The sequence below is a fragment of the Hylobates moloch genome, unplaced genomic scaffold (assembly GCF_009828535.3).
Source record: "Hylobates moloch isolate HMO894 unplaced genomic scaffold, HMol_V3 SCAFFOLD_5, whole genome shotgun sequence".
Taxonomy (NCBI): Eukaryota; Metazoa; Chordata; class Mammalia; order Primates; family Hylobatidae; genus Hylobates; species Hylobates moloch.
This window is the reverse complement of record NW_026652280.1, coordinates 108187235-108210834: the sequence shown is the minus strand read 5'-3', so window position 1 is coordinate 108210834 and position 23600 is coordinate 108187235. Positions and strand designations below refer to the sequence as shown.

General features: G+C 43.8%; 2 pseudogenes; one reads left to right on the top strand and one right to left on the bottom strand.

Moving 5' to 3' along the window:
• Positions 1 to 940: 940 nt before the first annotated feature.
• On the top strand, positions 941 to 11778 carry LOC116467937 (3 beta-hydroxysteroid dehydrogenase/Delta 5-->4-isomerase type 1-like; annotated as a pseudogene).
• Positions 11779 to 21149: 9371 nt separating this feature from the next.
• On the bottom strand, positions 21150 to 22158 carry LOC116469526 (glyceraldehyde-3-phosphate dehydrogenase-like; annotated as a pseudogene).
• Between the last annotated feature and the right edge of the window lie 1442 nt (positions 22159 to 23600).

Sequence of the window (23600 nt, the reverse complement as noted above, 5' to 3'; positions counted from 1 at the left end):
CAAAAATGTAAGATAACTTCAAACATCTATGATAAAAGTCATTGCGGCATACAACTAAAAATCCCTATTCTTGTGGTACAGGCCATATCATTAAGTGGTTATCACTAGATAGCTTTCCTTCAGTGATGTTCTTCATCTAGGAACCCAGAGCTCTCCAGGGGAAAATGGCAATTGAAGTTTTGGATATATTGAGTTCAAAAGAAAGTCACCTCCATAAAACTTTCTGGTGATTGGGGCAGTCATCATTGCAAATTTCTAAACTTTGCAAGATAGCAGCAACATTTCAAATGATACTCTGACAGAGGAGATAATGGGCTAATGTAGATTTCCCTCCAGATGTATTTATTGCACAAGGACAAAATTCACATTTCGCTGGGAGATTTCTCCCAGTCTAGTTTAAGATCAGAAGTTGCAGATCCCAGAGAGCTAGTATCAACTGGCCAGTGTCCTGTTAAGACTAAACCCAAGACTCTTTATCACACTGCAGCCTTAAGATTGGATTTCTCCTACTGTTCCTGGGAAGAACTAGATATAACCTAAAGGTTACTATTCTTCTGAGATAAGGGATCCTGCAGGAGGAGACAGCAATGAATATGTGGCCAGAGTACAAATTGATACGAGCTGGGCCAGAAGCCACAGTGCATAAAGCTTCAGACCTGCCACAGGGGATGAGGTGACCAGCACCCTGATTACTCGGTCCACCTTTTAACTAGATAACAAATGGCTAGAGCTTTTTCATTTTTTTTTTCAACTACCACTGGCAGTGGTGGGGACATGGAATTTTTGCAAAAAAAGAGGGTGGAGGAAAATAAGGGATCTGTGTGAGTATATAACAATTTGAACACTCTTCTTAGCCCTCTCCTGGATCAGCCTAGAATCAGATCTGTTCCCTAGCATCTTCTGTTCCCTGGCAAGGGTTTCCTGCTACTTTGGATTAGCCATGATGGGCTGGAGCTGCCTTGTGACAGGAGCAGGAATGTTTCTGGGTCAGAGAATCATCCGTCTCTTGGTGAAGGAGAAGGAGCTGAAGGAGATCAGGGCCTTGGAAAAGGCCTTCAGACCAGAATTGAGGAAGGAATTTTCCAGTAAGTAAACTTGAGTTATAGGTGTTTTGGCTCCATCTTAAACCTTCCATGCATGTTGGGAGGTGGACCTTGTCTAGCAAGTTATGGAAAGTTGTAGTCAAATAAAGGCCAATACCACATCCACAGTAATCAAAAAAGAAATATTAAATAGTATAAAATGGCATAGTGAGAAAGATACTGGATGGGATGTCTGGAGACTGGATTCTGGCCCTGACCCAGAACTTGAGAGGCAGCTGCCTCAGCCTCCATGCATTTTTTCTTCTCTTCTAAAAAATCCCACATCAATTCTCTTTCTTGTCTACAACTCATTTATGTTCTGAAGCTTTTTGTCTTGCTAATTGCTGTGCAACATTCACAAAAAACACCATTTATCTGGAGACCTCACCAGTGAGTCCCTGTCTCTCTAGACTGCCCCAGGCTTTGTTTTGTTTTGTAGCATCCTTAGCATCTTTAGTGAAGGTAAAATAAAAGGAAATGGAAAAAAAAAAGATGAGTGTGTAAGTGTGTGTGTGCATTTGTGTGTCACAGAGAGAAATGAGGCGAGAGAGAATCACAAAGAGAGAATGAGAAAGAGTGAGAAAGAGAGAGCATCAGTGAGAGGGGGAGAGTGCGCACTAGTGCACAGCACAGAGCAGAGACAGAGTAAGAGGCAGTATGAGGCCAGACATGCCTCATTTAGATTTCACATATATGACTTTTTTTAACCATTCGTCTCTGTTATCACCACAGTAAGTTGACTGCAGAATTTGAAGTAGCAACTCCTTGTACAAATAGACCCATGAGGGAGTTAGAAGAGGGGTCACAGGCCAGGTGCAGTGGCTCATGCCTCTAATCCCAGAATTTTGGGAGGCCAAGGCAGGCAGATCACAAGGTCAGATGTTTGAGACCAGCCTGGCCAACATAGTGAAACCCCGTCTCTACTAAAAATACAAAAATTAGCCGGGTGTGGTGGCGTGCCCCTGCAATCCCAGCTACTAGGGAGGCTGAGGCAGGAGAATCACTTGAACCCAGGAAGTGGAGGTTGCAGTGAGCTGAGATCACACCACTGCACTCCAGCCAGTGTGACAGAGCAAGACTCCGTCTCAAAAAAAAAAAAAAAAAAAAAGAAGAGGGGTAGCATCCAACTGAACTATGAACCCATCAAGATGCAGAAACAGAGTGCCTTGCCAAGAACATCTGATTAATGTGTAGCAGAGCTCAGACCAGAGTTTCATCCAGAGGTTTCATCACTTGGCCCTGGAGCTGATGCTTGGCAAGGTGGGTCTTCAGTCTCCTCCTTTGCCTCCATGTGTGTCCCAAACCAATTCCCTGTCATCTTCCCCAACCCAAATGATTGGGGATATTGTGTGTCTATATGTGGGCTCTGGCTGCCCAGAGGGTCCTGCCCTGTGCACAGAGAAACCCCCCATTGACAGCACTCCGGGACCACACCCAACAATCTACTCTTCTTTCACTCTTCTGACCTCTTCGAATGTCCGATTTCCTCCACTCTCTGTTTTAATGGTGTCTTTGATAAACAAATATTAATGCATGACCAATATTAAATGTTTGTAATCCTTGGGTCTCAGCAATATTTGCAATCTAACATCTGACATCAGGAAAAAAGCAATGCTCAGCCTAGAGGAACAGTTCTGCTATGGTGAAAATGCAGGGGGCATAATGGATGGGCAGGGCCTGTATGAGATAAAAACAGAGAATCCTTTCAGTGTTCTTTCTGTGCCAGGCACTGTGCTAAAGGTTTTGCATGTGCTGACTTGTTTACTCCCCATAACAACCCTATGAGATTGGTAATATTATTAGTCTTATTTCTTACAGATGATGAGACAGAGAGGTTAATCAACTTGTCCAAGGTACCACAGTTAGATTATGGCAAAGCTGGATTTGAACCCAGACAGTGTAGTAGAGCTTCTGTGCACTTAAGCTGTAGTTGTCTAGCAGCTTCTCTAGGCCTCCCTCTAGCTCAAGTCATGCCATAAAAGCAACTGCATTTAGTCTACATAAAACACTTGCCAAGTCCACAGTGCCTTGGAGAAGGAGGGAGCTATGGTTTCATCAACAAAAGTTCCCTTTCTAGGTCCCTCTAGATCCCTGCAAACTCATTGGGGGAAGAGTCCTTTTCTCTCTGCTTTGGAGTTCTTCTGCTTTGACATAGCAATTCCTTTGAGCCAGTCTGTCTGAAGTTGGCAGCAAAGAAGAAGCAGAGGAAGGGAGTAGGAAGGGCACAGGTGGAAAAACAACCAGAGAAAATTCCACTCTCAGGCTGTTAGCCACCTCCTACCCAACAGCCTCTTTCCTACCTCCCCCTACTGCAGGACCTTCTTAGAGTTGCCTGACAAAGGGAAGAGTCTGGAAGTAGACAAAACATGGCAGAGGCATCAGGAGAGCAAATGGTCCTGCTTGTACCCTGGGAAGGAATTTCTCCAGCCTTGAATTTTTCACTCTGAATTTTACTATCACTGTTCTTTAGCCTTTGTTGCCAGTTTCAGTTAAACTGGCTTATTCTTACCCTTTCTCAGAAAAGTTGATCCTAAACAGCCAGTCCTGCACCTGGGGTACAGGGTACAAAAATGGCAGGTGGGATGGGCAGGTTTGAGCCTTCACTAGAAGCCTGGCCTTAGATCTCTCCTTAAACTCTCTGAGCCTCAGTTTCCTCACCAATAAAGTGGGACTCAGAATACCTACCTCTTGAGATAGAGATAAAAGGAAATAAGCAAGCTGTGAGCCGTATGCAGATTATAAAGCACAAATGAGAGTATTTATCCGAGCTCCATGTAGAATGGTGTTCATTTTGTGGGCTAATTCCAGGTGACAACTTTACTGGCAGCATAACTACCTGTGGATTTCAGAGAAGCCTGAAGACACTGATGTTGTAACCACTGCCACTGGCTAGACAGCTGGGATGTTAGTTCATTGGTGGCTAACTCATTGTCAGCATCGCTATCTGCTTTTCATGCCATTTTGATAAGAGTTTTCAACGAAATTCATCATGTCAATGAAATTCATTCATTCATAATTCATCATTTCATCATTTTATCTACAATTCCTGAGTCATGGCTCCACTCTCCTCCCAGTTGCCCAAGCAGGAAACTGTAGGGGTGATTTTGTCTTCTCCTTTTCCTCTCAGCCCAGCTCCAATAGGTACCAGGACCTTCAAGGTAAGGTCTGAAATTCAAACCTGGTGTATCTCTCCCCTCCTCTGCTTCCACTGTTGGACCCTGGTTCCAGTCCTCATCTAAACATTGGCACAGACATTCCGATTATTCTCTTGATCACCTGGCTTTCTCATATCCCCTATACCAGTCCATTTTATATCCTCAAGCCAAGGTTAACTTCCTGCATCACAACTCTGCTTCTGTTTCCCTTTTACGGTTTTTCTTTTTTCTTTTTTTCTTGAAACAGCGTTTTGCTCTGCTACCCAGGCTGGAGTGCCGAGACATAATCTTGGCTCACTGCCACCTTCACCTCCTGGGCTCCATCCATCCTCCTGCCTCAGCCTCGCAAGTAGCTGAGACTATAAGCACTATAATCTGGGTAGTTTTTGTATTTTTAGTAGAGACAGGGTTTCACCACGGTGTCCAGACTGGTCTCAACTTCCTGGGCTCAAGTGATCCACCCACCTCAACCTCCAAAAGTGCTGGCTGGAATTACAGGGGTGAGCCACCACGGCCAGTCTGTTTTTCTACTTCTTTTAAATATAAATAATAGGTTTTATTTGATATGATGCTAGAGACCCAAAATCATTATCCCTGGTTTCATATAGAATTAAATTAAAATATTTTCCTCTTATACCCAACTCTCCACAATCACCCTACTTCCCTTAAGAAATTTGGTGAAATTCCCATGGCTGTAGCAATGCGTACATTCTAAGCACACTTGACAACTCACTGTTCAGATTACTTTCCTGGAATGAGGTGAGGTACAAGCAAATATTTGTTCTTTCCCAATCAACTGCTACACATGCTGATTACTCTGTCTTTGTTTACTTGTTCCTTTTATGGAATGTACACCCTCCACTCTAACATCCTTGAGCACCTATGAAACATCACCTTTATCAGAAAATTTCCTAGCCAGATCCAGAAATCCTTGCAATGACCTGACCCATGTTCATGCAAAGCTCCAAAACAAGACCAAACTAACAGTGCTGGAAGGAGACATTCTGAATGAGTCATGCCTTAAAACAGCCTGCCAGGATGTCTTGGTCATCATCCGCACTGCCTCTATCATTGATGTCTTCGGTGTCACTCACAAACAGTCTATCATGAAAGTCAATGTGAAAGGTACAGTATCCTGGGGAGGAGATGGAGCAATGTGGGAAAATGAGAATCAGAAAGAAGGACAGGATGGAAAGAGAAGTTTCTCCACTGAACACCTGCTGTACTCTGGGCCAAGTGTCTTTGCTGATCACTACCAAATAGGGAGTTCAAGACTGCTAACTTTAGTTTTTTAGATGATAAAACTAGGGCTAAGAGATGACAAGTAACTTGTCCTAGGTTTCCCAGGTAAGTAAGTAAGTAGGTGAGTTAGGCTTTAAACTCACTCTTGTGTGACTCCAAAGGCTGTGGATGCTCTTTCTACTGTGGATCCAATCAAAGATAAACTAAACTCCAACTTCAGACTCTTGATGTCAAGCCACCACTTGCCTCCCAGCGCAAAAATCATACCTTCCAGGTGCCACCATAGTCATCATTTTGAACCTTGTGTGCAGGCTGATGAGAACATTCAGAGCCCTCCTGCCCACCTCAAAGAAAAAGTCCTCTTGAGAGAACTAGAAAAGCTGGTTCACAGAGGTCTGTCAGGACAGAATTATCCAGCACATGCCTTCCCACAATATTTTCTTAACCATAAGAGTTTCTGCATATCCAGAATACAATCTCTTCGGCTCACCACAGGGCCTACTATTACAGAACCATTTCTTGCCAGGTGCCCAAAGTGCACCCTCATTCGATCCTCATCCCTTAAATGTTGGGTGGTTTTTGCAAATTGTGGCTTTCCAACCTACTTTAAATTCAGACACATTGGCTTAAGGAATCTTGTCATGTAGTCTCACCCTCTGATTCCCAGAGCCCAGTCTCTTCAGGACCATAGCACCCCAATGCTGGCCTGGCCCTCCACATTCAGTCTACTCTGATGCCTTTTCTAATGCAACTAATTGCTTTTGGGTCTCCAGCACCATCTAAAAGAAAAAAAAAAAAAAACCTTTTCAGTTTCTACCTACCCATAACCTGTAAGTACCCCTACAGTGCAAGGAGTGTGCTAAGAAAACTAGTTTTTCATTTTAATTCTTACTCTCCACAGCTCCCAGCAACAGGGGATGTGAAATGACAGGGGAAGTGTTAGAGGCATCTGTTTCCTAAAACCATTATCACTCACAGGCTTAGAGAATACTTCACAACATTGGTCATTTACCCCTTGAAGGTAAACTAACTCCGTATTTTCTCTGCCACTAGATTAATTTTTGAAAAGATGAAACTGTCTCTCCAGAAACTCAAATTGCACAGAGACTTTAAAAGGAGCCAAGAGTACAAAAATAAGCAAATAAAAATGATCCTTTACCCATGATTTTTCTTTCTTCTTCAAGGGAAGACGCTCTGGATACCTCCATGAGCTTTGCTTTCACACAGCTCAGGGGAGGCTGCAAGGTCCTCCCCTTGCAGGTGTTACCAGCAGAGGGCACACTCCCTCCCCAGTCCTCCACCAGGCTCCACAGGAAACATCCGTGCAGGGTTTGGAATACTAAGTAGAAGGAAGGTTTATTTATCACCACCACCGCCCCCTTTACATAACTGGGTAAACAGAGTCACAACCAGAATTGGAAGCAGCTTGCCTGGGGGACACACAATCAGGAAAAGTGTGTGAGTATCCAGAATCTCCCCTAACACACTATTTGCTCAGTGACTCCAGGGATTTAGTTTTACTAGTCAAAGTTTTATTAGTCTCCAATAAAATGAGAAAAAGTTTTATTAGTCCTCAACAAAATGAGAAAGATACCAGCAATTTCATGTATATATTTAAGAGCGTATATTGCCTATATACAACTGTGAATGTGTGCGTGTGATGGGAATTCTTCCACTGCCCTTTTGTGCCTAAGGACTGGGACTGTCCATACTCTCAGAGTATAGCTTCCTGATTTTTTAGATTTTAAATAATCTGTCTTTAATGGTATCAATGAAAAATCATAATTTTCCAATATTCTTACTTGCCAAAATATAAAGTGATAACCCTAGGTTCTTTTCCAAAATTAAAGTATACACGTACACACACACACACACACACACGTCCACAAAACCCAAAAGTCTAGAAATTCTTCCTCTCTAGAGCCCAAATGTTCATTTCTTTTTAATTTTATGTTTTTCCTATGGCTGCAGCATGGCCCAATCTCAGTCAGAGCCACAGAAGAAAACAACACTCAGTTGTAACCCAAGTGTGTTACAACCACTGCACTTGGGAGTGGGGAGTGGGGCACGTGGATCTGCGCACGTGGTTGTGGCCCCATAGGGATATTTCCTGACACTGACAGCATGCTCTTCATGAGCAGGTACCCAACTTCTGTTGGGAACCTGTGTCCAAGCTGGTATGTCAGGTTTCATCCACACCAGCATCATAGAAGTAGCCAGGCCCAAATCCTAAAATGAGATCATCCAGAACGGCCACAAATAAGAGCCTTTGGAAAACATGGTCTGCTCCACACCCATAGAGCAAAAAGCTTGCTGAGGAGGCTGTGCTGGCAGCTAATGGGTGAACACTGAAAAATAGCGGTATCTTGTACATTTGTGCCTTAAGACTCATATATATCTATCAGGAAGGAAGCCCTATACTTTCTGCCACTACAAATGAGGCCCCATTACAATGGGATCCTGTCAAGTGCCAGCAAGTTATCCACATCAACACAGCCTATGTTGGCAATGTGGCCTGGGCCTACATTCTGGTCTTGTGGTCCCTGCAGGACCCCAAGAAGGCCCCAAGCATCCGAGGACAATTCTACTATATCTCAGATGACACATCTTACCAAAGCTATGACAACCTTAGTTACACCCTGAGCAAAGGATTTGGCCTCTGCCTTGATTCCAGATGGAGCCTTCCTTTAGCCCTGATATGCTGGATTGGCTTCCTGCTGGAAATAGTGAGATTCCTGCTCAGGCCAATTTATACCTGTCAACTCCCCTTCAATCGCTATAGGAGATGTCATCAAGCTTCATCCTCCTGGCTTCATACAGAAGGTAACAAGGGCACAAGCCCAGGTCCTGCTGCCTCCCTTTCACACAATGGCCAACTTATTTTCCTCCTCGTGTCATCAAAACCTGCCCAGTCACTGGCCCAACCAGAAGCTTTCTGTGCTAACCATATACCAAAGGACAGACAATGTGATTTGCTATTACCAAATATCAGTGGCTAATTCTGAACAATTTGGGGTCTCTTTTAACTTGAGGGTCTCTTTTGACTACTAAAGTTCCATTTCCCCTCTTAAATCAGAAAGCATTTCTTTTTTTTTAATCTCCTATTTCTTCACACAGTTGAATGAAAAGAGCAATAAATGCTTTAATGCTTAACTGGAGGGAGGTGTGGTTTCTATTAATACATACTTTCCTCCTTTCCCTTTCATTTCCAGATATCACCATCTCCAATTTAGAAGAGTACCATGAAACCAGGGTTTGAGGGGTGGGCAGAGTAGTGGGAGGGTCAAGAAGGGCAGATGAAGACTGAATAAGCTCTAGTGTGTTTCAGGCAACTACAACATGACCTACATATGACATATATTACCTTATTTAATACTCATCAGAAACCTCTGATGTGAGATGACTATTTCCATTTTATCGGGGGGAAACTTGTTCACAGTCATACCGACTGATTAGTGACTAGACCTGCTACCAGGGAGTCAGCCTTGAAAGTCCTTATCTTTCCACTGAAACACTCAGCCTGAATTTGTCTTGTCAGTGGTACAGCAGAGCACTGGAGCATGGGGTGCCATTCCTTGAGAGAGCCCAACTCCCATGGGTTACCTACTTCTTGCCCAGTTCCATGCAGGGGACTCTGTAGAACCCAAGAGAATCCCTGAGGGGCACCTGAAAAGGTTTGCATGCCTTACCAAATGGCCTTGAGCAGGGGAGAGAGAAGCAAAACTGCATTTAGCCTCCACCAGCTTCAGTGCCAATTTCCATGAAGGTCTGTAGAACACACCTGGCTATATATGTGCTGGTCATTCTGGTTATTCATAACCCTGCATTTCACTCTTTCAAATCACACAATGAAGCCATACCATTGGTTCCTGGGCAAGTAAAGAGAACAAGGGTGAGCTTCCCAGAAAATTTATCTCCTACTCAGCTCAAAAAGTAGAAGTCTACTATCCCACATCCCCAGATTTAATTACCTCTCCCTCCTTTTTTATCCATCTTTCCATTAAATCATGTCCTTTCTTCCTTTATTCTTCCAACTCCTTAGCTTCTCCTTCCCTACATCTCCCCTTTTATCACTGGCCCTCGCATTCTTCTCAATTTCCCTGAGGAGAGGAGGCTAGTAAAGACAAGTTTGGGGACTTCAGTGATGACATAGTCATTAACCAACCAAAGAAGCAATGGTCAAAAGAAACACTTTCAGGGGGATTAGGGACACAGTTGAACTGAAGCGGGTGAGGAGGTTGCTGTGGGTCCAGAGTGTGGGAAGGGAAGCTATCTCCCTCTGGATCTGGGTATATCACAGCCATGATGAGGGTCACACTCAACATCAAGATAGCTTCTTTCTTACACAGAAAATTTACAGATGATTAACCTCAAAGCACCAAGGGACAGGTGATCAGCACCAGCATCAGGGTGGAATAGCCCTAGGCAGTGGGATAAAGTGAAAAATGGAACACCCCTCTTGCCCCATCCACTGAACAAAATGCAAGAGCCAGCACCTCTCCAGCTCTTGTAAGGCATGCCCACCATCCATATGTTTATGACAAATAGCATGGGAAGGATAGGAGGGTGGTGGAATCTGGGACAAGAGCCTTTCCCCCTGGTTTTTCAGCCTAGTGAAACCCCACTCCTATTGACCAATGAGGGCAATGTTCACAGAGAAGTGATGGGAAATATTATACCTCCAATGGGCAGTGAGGGTGATCACAGAAAGAGAGGAAGAAATTGGATGGACCAGCAGTATCAACTGGACAAGCACAAAGGCCTCGGAGTGTTGCCGCCAACAAAATGTGCCATCCCTTCTTACAACTGAGGGTGCCAGGCAGGCAGAGCTCCTGCACCAAGCAAGCCTCACTGAACCTCACGCCATGCACCACACGGGGGCAGCAAGTCTCGGAGGGAAGAGCAAGGAAGCCTGACTCAGTGGGGATTTTTGGGTCCCTTTCCTCCACCTAGGTGGCTCTGCAGGGTACCTGGCAAGGGAATGAAGGAAAATACAGGCAAGTTCTCAGTCACCGGCTTAAGGGCTAGGTGTATACGAGTACAGAGAATGGAGCTGAGCTGGTCACTGGGAAAAGCCACAGGAACCAGTGGGACTTAAGTGAGGCCTTGAATTCCTGGGTTGAGGCAGGGGGCACAGCCTGGGCAGTGGTGCAGAGGAAGACGAGGGGCATGAGGAGGCCCCCCGTCTGCTGAGAAGCACGTAAGGAGGGCCGATGAGGAGCTCAGGTGCTTGACAAAGGTTTCCACCACCTGACAGCCAGGCTCTGAGGGCCAGGATGGGGCCAGGAACCCGTGATGGCCTGCTGAGAACTGGCAGGAAAGTAGCCAGAGGCCAACTCTTATGTGAAATCTCTTGATTTCTAAATATTAGCAAATAACTCTAAATTTTAAAAAAACAGCTCAAAGACCTGCTCCAAGAGAGGAATGCGTGGGCTAGTATTCAAAATGTATGTGTAATATTTTATTTCTTAAAAAGTAGGTGGTGAGATGTCAGCAGCAAATCTGTTCATTCTTGGTGAAAAGTCCCAAATATACATTATTATATCGTATTGTCAGCTTTTCTGTATATTTAACATAGATTATAATTTTTTAATAAATTAAATTTGGTGGGGAAAAAACATGCGAACTAACAAAACACATTCACAGGCTGGACCCAGGATTAAGACCTCTGATTTTCCATTTCTGCTCCCAATCTAGTGGTCCAGTGGGGGAGATAAAATAAGAGACATGTTAGGTTCTGTGCATAGTAAATGCGCAGAGTGCCATAGAAAGGAAAATGCTTCTGAAGGATCCATTCCCACAGGGGACTCATGGGGTCCTTGCATTTCGGCTGGATATCAAAAGATGGGTAGGATTTCAACAGACAGGAATGTGAGTGAAAGTATTCCAGGCAGAGACAATGTAGTCTGCAAAGATCCAGGTGAGAAAGGAGTCAATTTCAGGCAGCAATGAGACCAGACCAGAAAGCCCAAGTACAGGGGAGAAGTGGAAGATACAACTGAAAAAAATGATGGGCACAGGCAGGATCACCTGGGGTCACCCCTGGAGACAGCCTGCCTGCTTCCTTCATTGCCCTCAGAGTAGGAATTCTGTGCCCCACCCCCCTTAAAGACGACTTGACATTCAATTCCTTCACATATAACATGGCTCATCTTCTCTCAAAAATTGGACTCTACGGGAAAAGAATGTCTCCTTTAGCAATGAATATTGACGGTGATGCTAAAAGCTGGGACATCATTCACTCTGCAATGGGAATTGCTCAGCTGTCCCTGGAAGATGACCTTGGCAGCATGTTGTAGGATGGACTGAAAGAGATGAAGAGGATACTTCAAGATCTAGGTAAGAAATGAAGGCCTGAGTTATGTGTTGGTAACAAAACAGAATGCAGGAGCAACTGAGGCAGGCCTGAGACAGAATCCCTCTAGTTTAGACAGGACTGGGTGTGGGCACAGAATTCTCATGCACTCACTTTTTCAAGCCAGACACCTGGATGGCGGCCCCGGACTCCTTCCACCTATCATTCAGCGCTACCAACTCTACCTCCACAACACTTCTTGAATGTGTCGTCTTTCTCCTGGGTAACATCATTCCTACTTGAACCCCCCACATGCCTCCTTGTCTTGGAGAGTCACCCATGAAACCTATCCTCAGCAGTGTTGCCAGAGTTCTCTCCAAACTAGTCTCACCATGTCACTCCCTTCCTTAAAACCAACCAATAGGGGGAGCCCCAGGACTGTCAGGATGAGCCTGAGAGCCTTAGCATAACATAGAGGGCCTCTGAAGCCCTGGGCTCTGCCTGACACTCCAGACTAATTCTCACCAATCCCTGCCCTGTCCCCAGATTCTCCTACTTTGTGCCTCAACAATTTTCCAAACTCAGCACTTCCTGCATGCAGCATGCTTTTACATCCACCCAGGCTGGTGCATGGTGTTCCTTCCGCTTAAAGGGTGCCCAGCTCTCCTGCCAGCACATCCTTCCCAGCTCCTTATTTACTATCCAATATGTCTCATTTTACAGCCTGTGTCTTGTGCATATCGAGTTGCACACTCACTAACTTTCCATTTATATATCCTGTTCCGCACCCCTACACTGCTGTGTCCTGAGGACAGTAACTCACCATGTCATCTCTCTGTCCCCAGTGACTGACACAAAATAGACACATGGGCTGATGGAGGGATGGATGGATGGAAGGATGAAACACAAGTAAACTCATCTGTTAGAATGGAGAGAGGAAGGGATAGAGAGTCAGGGAGCAGAATGCTTTGAATGACAAAATAAGAAAGAATTCACAGATGACTTTTCAAGATGTCCATGAACCTGAAGAAGCTAGATCATCATAAAGAGATCCAGGAGAAAGAGAAGGCGCATGGAGGGTATGGAGCTGAGAATGAACTCATTTGTGTGATATGAAGAGTGAATGGGGTTGTGAGAGGCCTACGAGCAGGGAAATGGAAAAGCTGATGAAAGTGAAGCCCAGCTGCCAAGATTATAAAAAGACTGGGAATTAGATCCAAAACCTGAAATGATGCAAGGCCCAGAGCATTTTTATACTATAAGAAAAAGAAAATCTGTTTTAAAAATTAAATTCAGAAGAGAATCTCACACTCTTAGGCAACTCAGGTGAGGATCACTCAACATCTCTGGCTACATGTTCTTCTTGAGACATCAAGAGACTCTGGTGGCAATTTGGAGGGAGTTTTTTTTTTTTTCCTTTTTTTTTTAAATCATGGCCCAAGATGCCACCCAAGTCTAATGAGCAGGGAATGGAGTCGGTGATCTGAGGCATGAAAGAGGTTCATTATGAGGAAGTGAAAGGGGAAGGCTAGCTGAACAGAAGAAAGTGGCTTGGCCACTCTGTCCCCAAAAGCAGGGGGCACTGGGGTCAGTCGCAGACTCCAAAACAGTCAGTAATCTGTTCTGGAAACCTGAAGCTCCCTATTGAACAGTGCAATCTTTCCTCAAGAAATGAAGAACCAGCACTAGCGAAGTCAGCCCTTCTTCCTAAACAGATGCTGGTGACAGAGGTGTGGGCATGAGGTGGGCTGTGGGACTATTGTCATCCTAGCATGAACCCTGGCCACTGAGGTAGGAATACCCTTCTCATGAGCCCAGACCTAACTCCTTCCTGCATCAGCTGGAGTCTGTCAAATCCCTGGTGTAGCCCTGAGCAGAGCAGTTCCATGGGCACATCGCCTGTGCCATCACCCAGGCCCTGTGCTTGGCTTAAGGGTCTGCCATGGGACCCCACATTTCATTTTGCACTGATCCCTGTAAAATACACAGGCAGTCTTGATTATGAGAACTTCTTTAGAAGCAGGCAAAACACCTGTTGCCTGACCTATGGTGGGTAAATGGAAAAGGCTTCCTGGTTCTTCCAGGGCAGATCAATGTCTGTGGAGCTCAGATTTTAGAGCTAAAGAAAGCTTCCTCAGGCATGGAGGGGCACACCTGTAGCCCCAGCTACTAGAAGACAGAGAGGCAGGAGGATCACTTGAATCCAGGAGTTCAAGGCCAGACAAGACCTCGTCTCTAAAATTTTTATTAAATTGAAGTTAAAGAAGGATCTAGAGATCTTTACTCCAGCTTTTAACTGTGGGCTGCTTTCCTTCTTTCATTTTACCGATGAGGAAACTGAGGCCTGGAAAGTGAGATGACTTTCCCAATGTTCACCTAGACCACCATCTGTAATAGTGACCTAGGATTTGTTACCTTTAAGATGAAAAGGGGGGTGAAGGCATAGAACTAGGAGGTTTCCCTACCAACATATTTATGAACGGATTAAAAAAACTGGGATGGGAGACATTTGAAAGAGGGCAGAGGGCAGGTTTAACCAGAAGTCAGCTGTCTAAGCCATTTGTCTGGCCCATACAGCCCAACCTCCCATGGGAACAACAGCTTGAGGAACGCGGGTGCTGCATGAATGGAGACAGGCAGGTGCTTCATGGTATAGAAATAAAAGTAGCTGGCTGTGAGAGGGACTAAGGAAAGGGGGAGAGGAGGGCAAAAAGAAACAAGTATTATTTCATTTTAGAAACAGAATATTTCTACAAATGAGAGTGAGGGGTGCAAATCTTGAGTTCTCATTTCAATTTTGCCATCGAAGTTAAGCAAATCTCTTCACCTTCCTGGGCCTGTTTCCCTTCCTGCAAAATGAAGGTTATGGCTCATTTCTAAGGTCTGTTGCCAGTGACACTGGGCTGTAAAAGAGTAAGATGATTTGCATCCTCTGGCACCTGGACACTTCTGCAGCTAAACTTCATAATAACACAAGCTTCAATGTGCTTATTTGTTTGTGTGAAGCTGAAGCCATTTGAGAAAGTGGTTTCCCAGCTCTTCCCTGGCTCTAGTGGCACCTGGCACCTCACTGGGAAAGGGGCATCATACCTCTCATAGGGTTGTGAAGGATCAAGAAGTGGGGCCAAGAAGTGTGGCAGATGCCTTCCCTCCCTGATATCTGCTGACCACTGAACTGCAGAACTTAGTGATGAGTTAAATAAGGACTTTTGTCTTTACATTAATATGTGGATGTTTCCCAAGTAGGTTTTAAAATTATTGGACAATCACTAGACATAAAAGTGGGCAGAGCCAATAGAGTCTGTGCCTACTGAAGAGGAAACAGAAACCCAGAAAAGTCATGCCCTGCTCAAGTCCACTGCCAGTTAATGCCAAAGCTCTACCCTGCACAGTCCATGCACAGCACACCCTCAAAGGGAAAGCAGAACTAGTTCCTTCTTTCTTCCTGTTCTCAGGAAAGGGAGGCCATGCCTTCTCACTCTCTCATCACCCTGCCGCAGGAGCTGGAAATCCCAGAGGACACAGGTCACACACACAGCAACTGCCTCTCCTCCTTCTAGGCTCCCAGGAGCTATGACACAAGACTTTAGGATGCCCCTCGGCAGCCCCTTCTCTGCAGCACTGAGCACAACCACCTAGTAACCACCTTGCTTCCTAACATTCACACAAGTCCCTGAATCTTACAAGAGCCTTCATGTTTGTCATTTGGTTTAATTTCCCCACACCTCATACCTGCATCTTTCCACTGCACAGATGAGAGCAAGATCAAGAATACCTATAGGGCTTGGTCTAGGCTGCACCAACATTGAACAGTGGCTGTGTCAGTCCAGTGAATCTCAGGCTGTGAAGTCATGTCTGTGATTTCTATCAACTCTATTAACTTCAACACAGAAAGCAGTAGAGATACTTCAGGTGAAACTTTGAGGAGACCCTCATTTCAGACATTAGCTAATGCTGCCCTTGACAAGAGACATGTCTAGCCAGATATTTTTCCAGCCCCTTGACAAAGTAAATTAGCTTTTCCAAGGTTACACACTGTTCCTTCCTTCACCCAGCAAAGCCAGCTACAGTGGACATTGCCCAATTTGCAGCAGTGGTGGGAATCCTGACTTATAGTTGCAAAGTCCTTGGCAGAGAATCTGCTTAACACTGAGCCTTTGTTGAATGTACCATCTTGCCCTAGCATAACATGTGAAGCCTTGACATGAAGTTCCCCCTGTCTACCTCCCATCACCTGCAGCCCCAGGGGCCAAATCCTTAAAGTCATACTTATAGTTGGCAAAATAATTCACCCCAAGCAGGTTGGGCAGGCAGGAAACAAAATCAGCCTTCACCTTCACCTTTAAATGGTGTTGGAATGTGTAAGCATCTCTACCTCTCTCATATCTGTCTCTCTGGCATTGAGCACTATTCCTGGAACATGCCCACTCAGCTGAGGGGTGAACTTCCCAGGGTCTCTGCTCTTAATGAGTCACAGCCTTGGGGCCTGTGGAAAGCCAGTTATACACAGATGGTATCAGAACACCCAGGCAGAACCACTCCCTACTTCAGCCCTTGATGCTCTCAGAAAAGCATCTCAGTGGAGTGTCTTCAGTGAATAAAAAGAATGCATGGAACTGCTTCCAGTGAATCCCTAGTCTCCATGAACAGGAGTCTGTCAATTGTTTTACTTGTGTTGAACATCCTTCAAATATGTTCGTGAGAATGCCAGCTTGAACACCGCACATACACTGATGCCATCTTCAAACTTCTTAAATGGAGGGAAACGTGGTATATGTCACAACTTGCCACCCACCTCACTGGCTTCCAAAGCTGAACATTCCTGGCTGCTAGAATGAGGCAGGGCACTGGCTGGATGCAGAGAGCACTGAGAAAAGTGGCCTGGATCTCACAGGAGCAGCTGGAAATTGAAACCCATCGGAATGTGCTTTGGGTTAGCAGAAATGACCTTAAAACCACAGTCTGGCAGCAGAAAACTGCTATCTACAGGGTACTTGCAGCTGTGATAGGGAGACAGAGGAGCAAGCACTAGGCAATTCATGCTGGAGACTGGCCAAGTGTGCTCCTCCCCTCCCACCAGGGGAAGAGAGGATGGAAATTATGTGATTGCCAAGGGCAGCTGAGAAAACAAGTCATGCCTGGGGTTTTGCTTTGTTAAGTGAGCTGAGTTGGGGGAATAAACATCTGAGAGAAGCAGAAGAAGGCTAACTGTCAGTGGTGAAGACAATGAAGGCCAGTAGCAGCCTTCCACACCTATTCCATTGTCATCTGATGGACAGCCAAGACAGGCACTTTTCCTGGCTCTTACTTATGATATTGTCTTCACTATTTGGAGCAGTTGTGTGAAAGGTGGCCTACCAGGAGCAGACAAAGCCTGATGCACCTTGCACTGCCCTTTGCCTCCATAATTCTGGGGGAGGAGAGGATTTGAGCCTTATGTATTATACTTACTGTAATCCCCAAGAAAGAAAGGGGGTCCCTAATTGGTCCTAAAGAGTTCTCACCCTCTTTGCCCATTAAAATCACCCAGGGAGTTTCTACAAAATTACAGGTACTTAGGCTTCACTTCAACTAATTCATGCTGGAGACTGGCCAAGTGTGCTTGCCGCATTCTACATTTAAAAGACAAACAGAAAAGTTCTCCAAGGTTAAGAAAATCTGTCACTTAAACTAATCAAACCTCAAGAATTCCACGGTGACCAGGTACAGTTTCTTTAATTGGAATGTAGGCAGAGGCTCACACACATCAAAGTTAGAGATAGCTGGGCACAAAATCTCATGTCTATAATCCCAGCACTCTGGGAGGCTGAGGCAGGAGGATCACTTGAGTCTAAGATTTGAAGACTACCCTGGGCAACATAGGGAGACCCCATCTCTACAGAATTAAAAATTTGTTAAAAGCCTAGCCAGGCATCTTGGTGCATACCTGTTGTCGTAGACACTCCTGAGACTGGGATAGGAGAATCTCTTGGTCTGGGAAGTTGAGGATTGCGCCACTGCACACCAGTGCTCTGGGTGACAGAGCAAGACCCTGTCTCTAAAAAACAAAAAACAAAACAAGGTTAGAGAAAAAAAATCTCTCTCCAAATGAACACCCTCAGCACTGGCTTTTCCCATGATCTCTCTTGCTGCTTGCCGCATTCTGTTCTCCATACAACAGCCTGAGAGATGTTTTAAGTAAACTCAAATCCTGTGTCTCACCTATATAAAACCTTTCTGAGGCTTCCCATTCCATTTACTATAGACTCTAAACTGATCTCCAGCTCTCCTGGGCACCACATGATCTGCTCATCCTTCCAACTTGTGTCCTCATCACTCTCTCTTTTACTCATGGTGTCCCAGCCAGATTGGCCTCCCTTCAATTCTGTAAACACGGAATACTTTCTTGCCTCTGGATCTTCACATTTATCATTCCCTTTACATAAAATGATGTTCCTCATCTTCTCATGGTTGGCTTTCTGTTGACATGTAGATCTCAGCTGAACTGTCACCACCCTAATGAGGTGAGACATCCCTGACCATCCTCTCCTGAATAGGCTCTGCTTCACGCATCACATCACACTGTTTCTCTCCTCCTAGCTGTCAAAACTATCATAGAAAATAAAGTCCATTTTAAAAACTGAATGAAATAATATATGTAAAGCACCTGATACATAGTAAAGGGCTCGATTAATATGTTACATCTCTTATGTAGAGCTTTCTATGTGCAAGGAGATGTCCCATATGACCTCTTGGTCTAATCTCAACTGATTATTCCTTAAAATAAATATCTGGGTGAACTTGCTGGGTCAAGTTTGTGAAAGTTTAAAATATCTTGTCACATGCTCACCAGATGTTTGTGTTAACTTACACTTCCACGAATAACCTGCCTGTCTCCCCACATCTTCACCAACACTTAGTAACTTCAGTGAGTCTAATATTTGCTAAACCACTCATAGTTTTCAAACTGAGTTTAATGAAGGGATAAAGTTCTTTGTAATGCAAGAGAAATCCCCAAGAAAAGAAAGCAGTTTGTTAAAAGTATGTCAGTTTACCTTTTTTCTTCTTAAACATTGGAGTACCAAGAGCTCTTGATTGGCACAAAGTTCCAATTTCATCAGAAGACTCAACTGGGGAAATATCTACTTTCAAGCTGACTTTCATAGTTGTTGGAAAATTCACTTCCTCGAAGCTTATTGGACTGAGATCCTCAGTTCCCATTTGACTGTTGGCTGCCCTCAGTTCATTACTACATTTTCCTCCCCAGCATGGCAGCTTGCTTCATCCAGCCCAATGAGAAAGAGGAAGTGTAAAACAAGATGGAAATCACGATCTTTCCTAACCTAATCATGGAAGTAACATTCCATCATTTTTGTCCAATTATACTGATTAAAATCAAGTTAGTAGGTTCAGCCCACACACAAGGGAATGAATACCAGGAAGCAGAGATCACTGGAGTCAACTTAGAGGCTGGCTACCGTACCATCATTGTCAGACTCTGGAGGAAATGGTTGAGTAACATCTATCTGACCTCCCTCAAAAAATAATTGACAAACAGAGGATTCAGTAAGAAATAAAAAAGAGATTTTGCTAAAGCCTTCTCATTTCTCACTTTGAATGTCTTACCTGGAAAGATAGCCAAGTTGAGCTCATATAACCCAAAAGCTCTGGCCCTAGTTCTCCCTGTATGGTGAAGGGGATGGCCCATTTTTCCTTACTTCTGAAAACTGGCTCTTCAAGTACACTTCAAATACCTGGGATCCTACTCATATCTGTGCTATAGATGAGAAGAAAATTGCTTCTCCTTGGCAAACAGCTTTGGTCTGGGCAATGATTCCAGCCTCTCATTAGTATGGGAAACTTTCTAGTATTTTCATTTTTGTGGTCACTGTTCTCTTCTATTTCCTTCTTTGTATTAGTCCATAAGCACTAACTTTCAAAAGCATTAAGACATTCTAGAGTCCTTGATCGTTCACTCATCCTTCCATTCCTTTATTCAATAAACATATGTTAAGTTCCTATTATGTCATATGTGCAAATTCTTATGGTAATAAAAAGATGTATGAGACATAGACACTTTATTTAGTCAAACACTCAACAATGTTTGAACATTTGCTCTGTATAAGGTGCTAAGGATCAACTGTAGTCCAGTTTAAGACAACATAACAAAAGCAAACTCTTCACTCCACTGGCTGTAACACCTTTTTACTGAGATCTTCATGGTTCAACTTCTTGAACAGGTGTTTTTTTTAATAGTCACTCTCTTCACATTTTTCTTCTATTCCTCAACGCGCAGATGAATTGTGTGTTGGACTTTCCAGTTGAACTTTCAACCCAACTATTTGTGGAAATTGCTCTTACAAATTACTTACAATTTTGCCAAACCCAGTAATCAATTATTTTCCTGTTGCATTTGATGTGTCAGCAGCATCCAATATAGTGGACCAAACTCTTCTTGAAACACTTTCTTCACTTGACTTTTACAAGGCCATCTCCTCATAATTTTTCTCCTTCCTGCCACCAACTCCTACTCAGCATGTTTAGCTGGCCCCTCCTTCTCTGTTCAACTTCCAAATGTTAATATGTGTATTCCAGGATTCAGTCCAGAAACTTTCCCTCTTATCCATGAAAATTCTTACCCTAGCTTATTTAAACTACTCCTGTGACTTTAAAACTTATTCTATGCTACTCATGTCCAAACCGACCTCTCTAGAACTCAAGCACAAGGGATGTAAGTATCCTAAAGTAACCCAGGAGTTTAATAAGCTGGCCAAGGAGAGGAATTTTCCTTTTCCCAGCATGGGGGGCTGTGCCTAGTACAGCTCCTTGTAGAATGGGTGGCTTTCTCCCCTAAGAAAAGGGAAGCCTTTTGCATGAGCCCCAAAGACTTCAGGTGCTGGGTAGTTGGTTTTTCTAGATGATCTTGTGAACAGCTGGCACCTAAATCTGGACTGTTTTACACCAAAAGCCTGTGTGCTCCTCCATTGATAAAGCTGCATCCTTGTGCTTAAAATGATAAAAAATTATAACAAGGGAGACTAATGCTCCCACACTGGAATGCAGACTCTCATTGTGAGCCCAGTGTTTCCTGATCATTTATGCATCAGTATTAAATAGGAGGATGGAGAAATCATGCTGTCTATTCTTTTTCTGATAAGTAATCTTTGTGAGCTTTCCTAATACAGCATTTTTTTTTCTGAGCACAGACAAGGGACTTTACTGATGGTACATGACAAGATGGAGTTCCCTAGGCCCCTCCCTCTTCAGGGGGTCTGCATGGAAACTGTGAGGAGGGGAGATTCTCAGTGTGGTGGGGGAAGTGTGGCAAGGATTCCCCAGCAGCTGAGGGCCTCTCTTTTCCTCTCATCTCTCGCTGGGGCTGGTGGTCCAGAGGTCTTACTCCTTGGAAGCCATGTGAGCCATGAGGTTCACCACCCTGTTGCTGTAGCCAAATTCATTTTCACATCAGAAAATGAGCTTAAAAAATGGTCATTGAGGGCAATGCCCATTCCAGGATCCAAGGTAGAAGAGTGGGTGTCAGTGGTTAAGCTGGAGACAACCTGGTTCTCAGTGTAGCCAAGGATGCCCTTATGGGGACCCTCTGATGCCTGCTTCACCACCTTCTTGATGTTATCATATTTGGCAGGTTTTTCCAGACGGTAGGTCAGGTCCATGACCAACATGATGGTGGTGGGTACATGGAATGCCATGCCACTAAGTTTCCCGTGCAGCTTATTGATATACTTGCTTACAGCCTTGACAGTGCCAGGAGATACAAAGATGATGTTCCTTTGAGCCCTGCAGTTTTCTTGCCACATTTTCACAGAGGGGTCATCCACAGTCTTCTGGGTGGCAATGATAGCACTGACTGTGGTCATGAGTCCTTCCACCATATTAAAGTTGCCATGGATGATCTTGGTCAGAGTTGGTAAGCGTTTGGTGGGAAGCATGTTTTTACATAATCAAGAAGCATTGCTGATGATCATGAGGCTGTTGTCATATTTCTCATGGTTCACGCCCATCACGGACATGGGGGTATGAGCAGAAAAGTTAGAGATAATGACCCTTTTAGCTCTCCACTACAGGTGAGCCACAGCCTTCTCCATGGTAGTGAAGATGCCAGTGTACTCTATGACGTACTTAGTGCCAGCCTTGCCCTAATTGATTTTGGTGGGATCTAGCTTTTGGAAGATGGCGATGGGATTTCTATTTATGAAAAGCTTCCTGTTCTCAGCCTTGATGGTGCCATGGAATTTGTCATAGGTGGAATCATACTGGAACATGTAGACCATGTAGTTGAGCTCAATGAAGGGGTCATTGATGGTGACAATATCCACTTTACCAGAGTTATAAGTACCCCTAGTGACAGGTACCCAGTAGGGCCAAATCCATTGACTCTGGCCTTCACCTTTACCATGGTGTCTCGGGGATGTGGCTAGTGCCGCACAAGAAGATGCGGCTGCCTGTCGAACGGGAGAAGCAGAAAGCTACAGCATATTATTTAACCCATACTTATCATATTGAGAAATTCTTCACACACTCTGATGTCAATAGGTGGTGACTCAGGTGGACATCACTTGACATAGCAGGCTGACATTCCCTGAGCATGTGGACAATTCAGTTGTCTCAGTGTCACTTGTTTAAAAGACAATCTTTTTCCCTATTAAATTTACTATTGTCAAAATCAATTGGCCATGCGAATTTAGGCCATTAACTCACACATAGGCAAAAATTCCCTCAAAATAAATTATAGGCCTAAATTTAAGGGCTAAACTATACACTTTTTAGAAGAAAACATAGATTAACATATTCATGATCTTGAATTGGCAAAAACCCAACTTTTCCTGGTTAAAAAATACTTGAAAAATAAAATATAACCAAAACTAAAAATGTTGGCATCTAAAAGCCATCAATAAGAAAATGAAAAGATAAACCATAGACTGAGAAAAATAATTTCAAATCATATATTTAATAAAGGACTTGTATCCAGAATATAAAATATTACTGACAACTAAGCAACAAAAAGATAAATAACCCAATTTTAAAATAGGCAAAATATTTATGTAACCATTTCATCAAAAAGATGTAGGAATGGCCAATAAAGTACATGAAAAGATGGTCAGTATCGTCAGTCAGCAGGGAAATGTGAATCAAAACTACAGTGTGTCACCACTTCTTACCCACTAGAATGCTATAATAAAAAAAAGACAGTAACACCTGGAGGAAGTGAAGTAACAATGATGTGGAAAAATTGAAATACTCATGCATCGTTGATGGACATGCAGCCATGTTGGAAACCAGTTTGGCAGTATCTTAAAATATTGAAGATACATTTACCATATGACCTAGCACTTTCACTCTTAGCTATCTACCCAGAAGAAAAAAACCTGTGTCCACACAACACATGAATGTGAATATTCATAGCAGCTTTATCCGTAATAGTCCATAAAGTGGAAACACATCAAATATCAATCAACTGATAAATGAATAAACTAATGGGAGCTATCCATACAATTTAATAGGATTTGGCACATAAAAGGAATTAAATATTCATATGTGCTGCCACATACATGAACCATAAAAGTAAATTAGGCTTAATAAAATAAGACAGATGCAAAAGGCCACATGTTACATGATTCCATTTATATGGTCTCCAGAAAAGGCAAACCTGTAGAGTCAGTAAGTCAATTATGGGTTACCTGGAGCTGGGGACTGGGAAAAAGTAGTGGTGATTGATAAGCACGAGGGATTTCTTAGGAAAAATAAAAATGTTGCAAAACAGGATCATGGTGATGGTCACACAAGTCTAAAATTTTACTGAAAATAATTTAACTGCCCACTTAAAAC